The sequence below is a fragment of the Nansenia antarctica genome, assembly GCF_963989245.1.
Source record: "Nansenia antarctica genome assembly, chromosome: 12".
NCBI lineage: Eukaryota > Metazoa > Chordata > Actinopteri > Argentiniformes > Microstomatidae > Nansenia > Nansenia antarctica.
In genome coordinates, this window is record NC_137682.1 from 541,374 (window position 1) to 548,873 (window position 7,500).

The following is a 7,500-nucleotide window of genomic DNA, read 5'->3' on the forward strand; positions in this document are numbered from 1 at the left end:
TCCACACAACCTGCTGCTGGGAGCAGGGGCTGCTGGGAGCAGGGGACGGCTCTGATGTCACGCAACTGAGGAGGGCAGCGAGGTGATTCACACAAGGACATACAGTGTGTGTGTGTGTGTGTGTGTGTGTGTGTGTGTGTATGCACGCGCGCGGTTGAGAGAGAGAGAGAGAGACGTAGAGAGTGTGTGACAGTGCATGAGAGAGAGAGAGAGACAGATAGGCACAGAGACAGAGCGATACAGAGACAAGGTGAATCTGATAAAGAGACACAGAACAGAAAGCGAAAAAGAGACAAGCCAAGGCAATAAATAAACAGCCAGTAAACAGACAGAAAGAACAGAGAATATAGGGACCCTGTCTCTTCTTATTCTCCCTCTCTCTCATCCATCTCTCTGGTCCAGGGGTCAGTCACAAAGTCAGCTTGAAGAATGATCTGTTCCTTCTTATCAGAGTTAACAAGCTTGTGGAGGAGTTCTGGACAGGAGCCAAGCTGAAGGTTGTCGCTGCAGTTTGGTGTTCTTGAGGAGGGATGGAGGGAGGAACAAATGATGATGCTAACACCTGTGTGTGTGTGTGTGTGTGTGTGTGTGTGTGTGTCTGTGTGCGTGTGTGCGTGTGTGCGTGTGTGTGTGTGTGTTTTGTATGTATGTGTGTTCTGTGTGTGTGTGTGCGTGTGTGTGTGTGCATGGGTGGGTGTGTCCGTGTGTGTATGTATCTGTCATGGCGTTAAGAGCCATTTATGGCCTAGTAAACATGGCAAAATCTCATTACTGAGATGGATTAAATTCTCTACGCAGAGAACACATTACACCTACATGTTACTGCTCTCCTCCCATCCCACAGAACAATCGGAGAGAAACACAAAACCCCTTTTCTCCATCACCCCTTCCCTCCATTCCTCCATCCCTCCATCACCCCTTCCCTCCATTCCTCCATCCCTCCATCACCCCTTCCCTCCATTCCTCCATCACCCCTTCTCTCCATTCCTCCATCCCTCCATTCCTCCATCCCTCCATCACCCCTTCCCTCCATTCCTCCATCACCCCTTCTCTCCATTCTAAGACTCAGTGGGAGGGTTATACTCACCAAGAACATACAGGTAGAAAAAAAACAGCCCCAAACTACATTACCCAGAATTCTAAGCCACACCCCAGTCTCCCAAACAACTGAATGTTTTGGCAATGTCATTTCTCATCTGGAGTACTTGATGACTTCTCTCTTTCTCTCTACCTTACCCTGTCTGTCATACCCTGTCATACCCTGTCACACATCAGCTCCACCTCGTCTTCACCAGATCCTCCCATCCTTCCCACCTCATTGTTACCCCTCGTCCAGTTTATGATCATCATGTTGTATCCTTCTCCCTCCTGCTCAAATCCACCTCTTCCCAGTCTGTCTCTGCCCACTCTGTAGCTTTTCGTCGCAACCTATGGTACCCTCTCGCCCACAGCTCTCTCTTCCTCTTTCTTATCCTCCGTAGCCTGCGTTGCATCCTTCTCCCTCCTATCCACTGATGCAGCATCCCTCCCCCCTCCTGCCCGCTCTCTCCTCATCCTTCCACTCCCTCTGTCCACCGACATCGAAGCCACCACGCTCCTCTCCACACGTTCCCTGGCTCTCTGAAAAGCTACATAAAAATAGAGCTCAGGGCAGCTGAGAGGAGATGGAGAAAAACTGGCCTCCCTGACGACCTAAACCTCTATCACTCTCTCTCTCTCCAACTACGCCTCCTCTGCATCAGCTGCTAAAGCGTCCTGTTACCAAATCCAAAATACAATCTTCTGCCTCTAACCGTAGGAAATTGTTCTCCGCATTTTCTACACTCTGTCTGCGGATGACTTTGTCACCTACTTTGGATCACCTTACTCACTGCTCCTCCTGAGACATCTACTATCCCCTGCACTGTTTCTCCTGAGACACCTACTTCCCCCTTGTACTGTTTCTCCTGAGACATCTACTACCCCCCTGCACTGTTTCTCCTGAGACATCTACTACCCCTTGTACTGTTTCTCCTGACACATCTACTACCCCCTGTACTGTTTCTCCTGAGACATCTACTATCCCCTGCACTGTTTCTCCTGAGACATCTACCTCCCCCTTGTACTGTTTCTCCTGAGACATCTACTACCCCCCTGTACTGTTTCTCCTGAGACATCTACTACCCCCTGTACTGTCCCTCCTGAGACATCTACTACCCCCTGTACTGTTTCTCCTGAGACATCTACTACCCCCTGTACTGTTTCTCCTGAGACATCTACTACCCCCTTGTACTGTTTCTCCTGAGACATCTACTACCCCCCTATACTGTTTCTCCTGAGATATCTACTACCCCCTTGTACTGTTTCTCCTGAGACATCTACTACCCCCCTATACTGTGTCTCCTGAGACATCTACTACCCCCTTGTACTGTTTCTCCTGAGACATCTACTACCCCTTGTACTGTCCCTCCTGAGACATCTACTACCCCCTGTACTGTTTCTCCTGAGACATCTACTACCCCCCTGTACTGTTTCTCCTGAGACATCTACTACCCCCTTGTACTGTTTCTCCTGAGACATCTACTACCCCCTTGTACTGTTTCTCCTGAGACATCTACTACCCCCTGTACTGTCCCTCCTGAGACATCTACTACCCCCTGTACTGTTTCTCCTGAGACATCTACTACCCCCCTGTACTGTTTCTCCTGAGACATCTACTACCCCCTTGTACTGTTTCTCCTGAGACATCTACTACCCCCCTATACTATGTCTCCTGAGACATCTACTACCCCCTTGTACTTTAAAAAAAGTTAAATGTTCCATACTTCTTCTAGCACGACGACTGCCGATGACCCCAGGCCTGAGCATAGATTACTTTTTCCTGCTATGACTGGTGATGGATAGACGATTCACTTACTTAGTCAAACGTATTGATTGTAAATCGCTTTGGAATAAGGCGTCTGCTGAATGCCGAATGTAAGGCAATGCTGAAGGGTGAGGAGTGTGTCAAATACATATTGATCTGCTGCTGAGAGGAGTGATCAATGATCATGCAATAACTTTTTAGATTTTTTAAGTGCACTTTCAAGCTGTAAATCTCCCGTTCTACCACATCCCAAAGGTGACTGGGAAGGCCACTGAAGAACACTGAACTCATTGTCATGTTCATGAAACCAGTTTGAGACGACTTTTGCTTTGTGACATGGTGCATTATCAGTAAGTAAGTAAGTGGTAAGTAACGTTTATTTATATAGCACAACATTTACAACGACAAGAACCGCCCAAAGTGCTTAACAGATAACATATAAAGAGAAAAACAAGATAAAATACAGATTAAAGAAAACTGATCAAATAGAAAAATACACTAAAAGCAGCAAGGTGCAGTACAAATAAAAGTGCACAGAGTGCAGTGTCGGGAAGGCAGGCTCACCTCAGGTCAAAGGCCAGGGAGAAGAGATGTGTTTTGTTTATCATGCAGGAAGTAGCCGTTATAAGATGGGTACATTGTGGCCATCAAAGGAGGCACATGGTCAGCAACAACACTCTGTGGCATTCAAACAATGATTGATTGGTTTTAATGGGCCCAAAGTGTGCCAAGAGAATATTCTCACACCATGAAGATACTTGCATGAATAAGAAGGTGTATAGGGGTTCCTAATAAAGTGTCCGGTGAGTCTATATATATATATATGAGAGAGAGAGAGAGAGAGAGAGAGAGAGAGAGAGAGAGAGAGAGGGAGAGAGAGAGGGAGAGAGAGAGAGAGAGACAGAGAGAGAGACAGAGAGAGAGAGAGAGAGAGAGAGAGAGAGAGAGACAGAGAGAGAGACAGAGAGAGAGAGAGAGAGAGAGAGAGAGAGAGAGAGAGAGAGAGAGAGATCCCCACAAGCCTTCGCTCTCTTCCCAACACATTCTGGGCTGCCGTGGGCACACACACACACACACACACACACACACACACACACACACACACACACACACACACACACACACACACACACACACACACACACACACACACACACACACACACACACACACACACACACACATTGCCACATATAACTCAAGTAGCCTTGGGTGTGTCTTTCAAACTACCTGGGTTATGAGACTATAATGAAGCTCACAGTGACTATTTGGCTCATCATGCAGTGCTTCAGGAGAATACACCAGCTCCCAGCTTGGCAGCTTCAACACCTAACACACTATATCCACCTCACCTAACACACTATATCCACCTCACCTAAGACCTAACACACTATATCCACCTCACCTAACACACTATATCCACCTCACCTAACACACTATATCCACCTCACCTAACACACTATATCCACCCCACCTAACACACTATATCCACCTCACCTAACACACTATATCCACCTCACCTAACACACTATATCCACCTCAGCTAACACACTATATCCACCTCACCTAACACACTATATCCACCTCACCTAACACACTATATCCACCTCACCTAACACACTATATCCACCTCACCTAACACACTATATCCACCTCACCTAACACACTATATCCACCTCACCTAACACACTATATCCACCTCACCTAACACACTATATCCACCTCACCTAACACACTATATCCACCTCACCTAACACACTATATCCACCTCACCTAACACACTATATCCACCTCACCTAACACACTATATCCACCTCACCTAACACACTATATCCACCTCACCTAACACACTATATCCACCTCACCTAACACACTATATCCACCTCACCTAACACACTATATCCACCTCACCTAACACACTATATCCACCTCACCTAACACACTATATCCACCTCACCTAACACACTATATCCACCTCACCTAACACACTATATCCACCTCACCTAACACACTATATCCACCTCAGTGGCTGCCTTACAGGTCTGTCCCCATCTGAACAACCTCCTCATGCCGAGGTATCTTAGACACTTACAACAACTAGTCTCAACTCTGTATAATAGTATAGTATAGGTCAGAGTATAGAGTATATAGAGTACAGTGTATGTATAAACAGAGTTTAGACTAGTTGTTGTTGTACGTGTCTAAGTGTGATACATACGGCATGATGAGGTTGTTCAAATGGAGACAGACAGCAACGCAGTGTGGCCGTGTTCATGTCCTTCCCAGATGCTGGATTGTATTTGTATCGTATTTGATACGGCCAGTCTCCGGCTGTCACCCAGAGACTCTCTGACCGACCGTGGCCCTCAGCATGCTGTCTGTCTGCCTGCCTGGAGACCCGTTCACACGTTCACACGTTGGCAGTTCTGACCAGCCAGATGCCCTGAGTCTGTCTGTCTGCCCCTGTGGAGATGGAAAGCTCAGGCCAGGATGTTAAGCCTTGACACACACACACACACACACACACACACACACACACGCTGATGCACAAGGGTCTACCAGTCAAAGTCTGCTTGACAGGTTTGGAGATACTCACACCATGTCCAAACCCCCTATGGAGAGGTGTGTGTGTGAGTGTGTGTGTGTGAGTGCGTGCGTGTGTGTGTGTGTGTGTGTGTGAGTGCGTGCGTGCGTGTGTGTGTGAGTGCATGTGTGTGAGCGTGTGTGTGTGTGAGTGCGTGTGTGTATGTATGTGAGTGTGAGTGTGTGTGTGTGTGTGTGTGTGTGTGTGAGTGAGTGCGTGCGTGTGTGAGCGCATGTGTGTGAGTGTGTGTGTGTGTGTGAGTGCGTGTGTGTGTGCGTGTGTGTGAGTGCGTGTGTGTGAGTGCGTGTGTGTGAGTGCGTGTGTGTGTGTGAGTGAGTGCGTGTGTGTGAGCGCGTGTGTGTGTGTGAGCATGTGTGTGTGTGTGTGAGCGCGTGTGTGTGAGTGCGTGTGCGTGGGCCTGCTATCGAGCTCAGCCTGTGGGGAGACAGCAGGAACAGCCAATTACATCTGAGCGCCTGGCCAGAGAGTTGTCCTGTGACATTAGCTGCTGTTATGAGCTTCACGCTACGTGCTGGGTGTAATGTTGGACTGGCATTTGGCATAACCATCACTACCAGTGGTGGACTCAGGCTGTTTGAAGGGCAGGGGGGGCGAAAAGAAAAAAAGGGCAGCTACTGCACAACATGGGACCCCATCAGTGCACATGGTCAAGTTTAGACCATTGGAAGGGCAGCCAATAGGGCACATCCTCTAATTTTGACACTCTCAGGGGCACTTTAGTGGGATGTTTTTCAACTGTGGGGGCACATCAAATCAAATCAAATCAAATTTTATTTGTATAGCGCATTTCTTACAAGATGCAACTCAATGCGCTTTACATGGTCAAGTTTAGACCATTGGAGGGGCACCAGTAGGGCACATCCTCTCATTTTCACCACTCAAAAGGGCATGTTTGCCACTCAAAAGGGCACTTAAGAGAGACGTTTTTCAACCGTGGGGGCACCAGGAGGGGCAGTCGCCCCCCCTGCCCCCCCCCCCCCCTGAGTCCGGCAGTGATCACTACACATGCGTGCGTGCACACACACACACACACACACACACACACACACACACACACACACACACCTATAGACTTACTTTCAATCACACAACTCTTTTCTTTCTTTCTCTCTCTCTCTTTCTTTCTCCTTGACACAATCTCACCTACTCAACACACCTACGCACACACACATGCTAGCATGAGGCTAGCATTTTGGCTGTGGGCACAGGCATCACCTATGTTGGCATTACTATTAGCATTACTATTAGCAGCATTACTATTAGCATGATGAAGGGCACAAGCAGATCCCTGCCCGCCGCCCGGGGAGCGTTGTGTGGCATCACATCTCAAGGCTTCAGACAGACGGGAACACGGCAGAGAGGTGAGGTGAATAAACACTTCCAAAGAAGTGCTAGGATGCATGAATTCATTCATTCATTCATGTGTTGGTTTGTTTGTAAATTCATTCATTAATCCATTCATTCATTCATCCATTCACTCATTCATCCATTCATTAATCCATTCATTCATTCATCCATTCACTCATTCATCCATTCATTAATCCATTCATTCATTCATCCATTCACTCATTCATCCATCCATTCATTCATTCATCCATTCGTTCATTCATCCATTCGTTCATTCATCCATTCATTCATCCATCCATTCATTCATCCATCCATCCATTCATTAATTCGTCCATTCATCCATTCATTCACCCTAGTTATCTCAATCACAGACTTTTTCCTGTGACAAGCCTATAAACCACAGCAGCAACCAGCCTCTAGAACTCAACCATAATGAACTAGAACACACACGTAGTCACGTACCAAAACCAGGAAGTAGCTGCAGTGTTGTACGTATCTACTGCACTGCATTAAGGCATTCATGTGTGTGTGTGTGTGTGTGTGTGTGTGTGTGTGTGTGTGTGTGCGCGTGTGTGTGTGTGTGTGTGTGTGTGTGTGTGTGTGTGTGTATGTGTGTGTATGTGTGTGTGTGTGTGTGTGTGTGTGTGTAATCACTTGTGTCACTGTGCATTTGAGCCCTCTTGGCTAGCAGCAGCTGAGCACC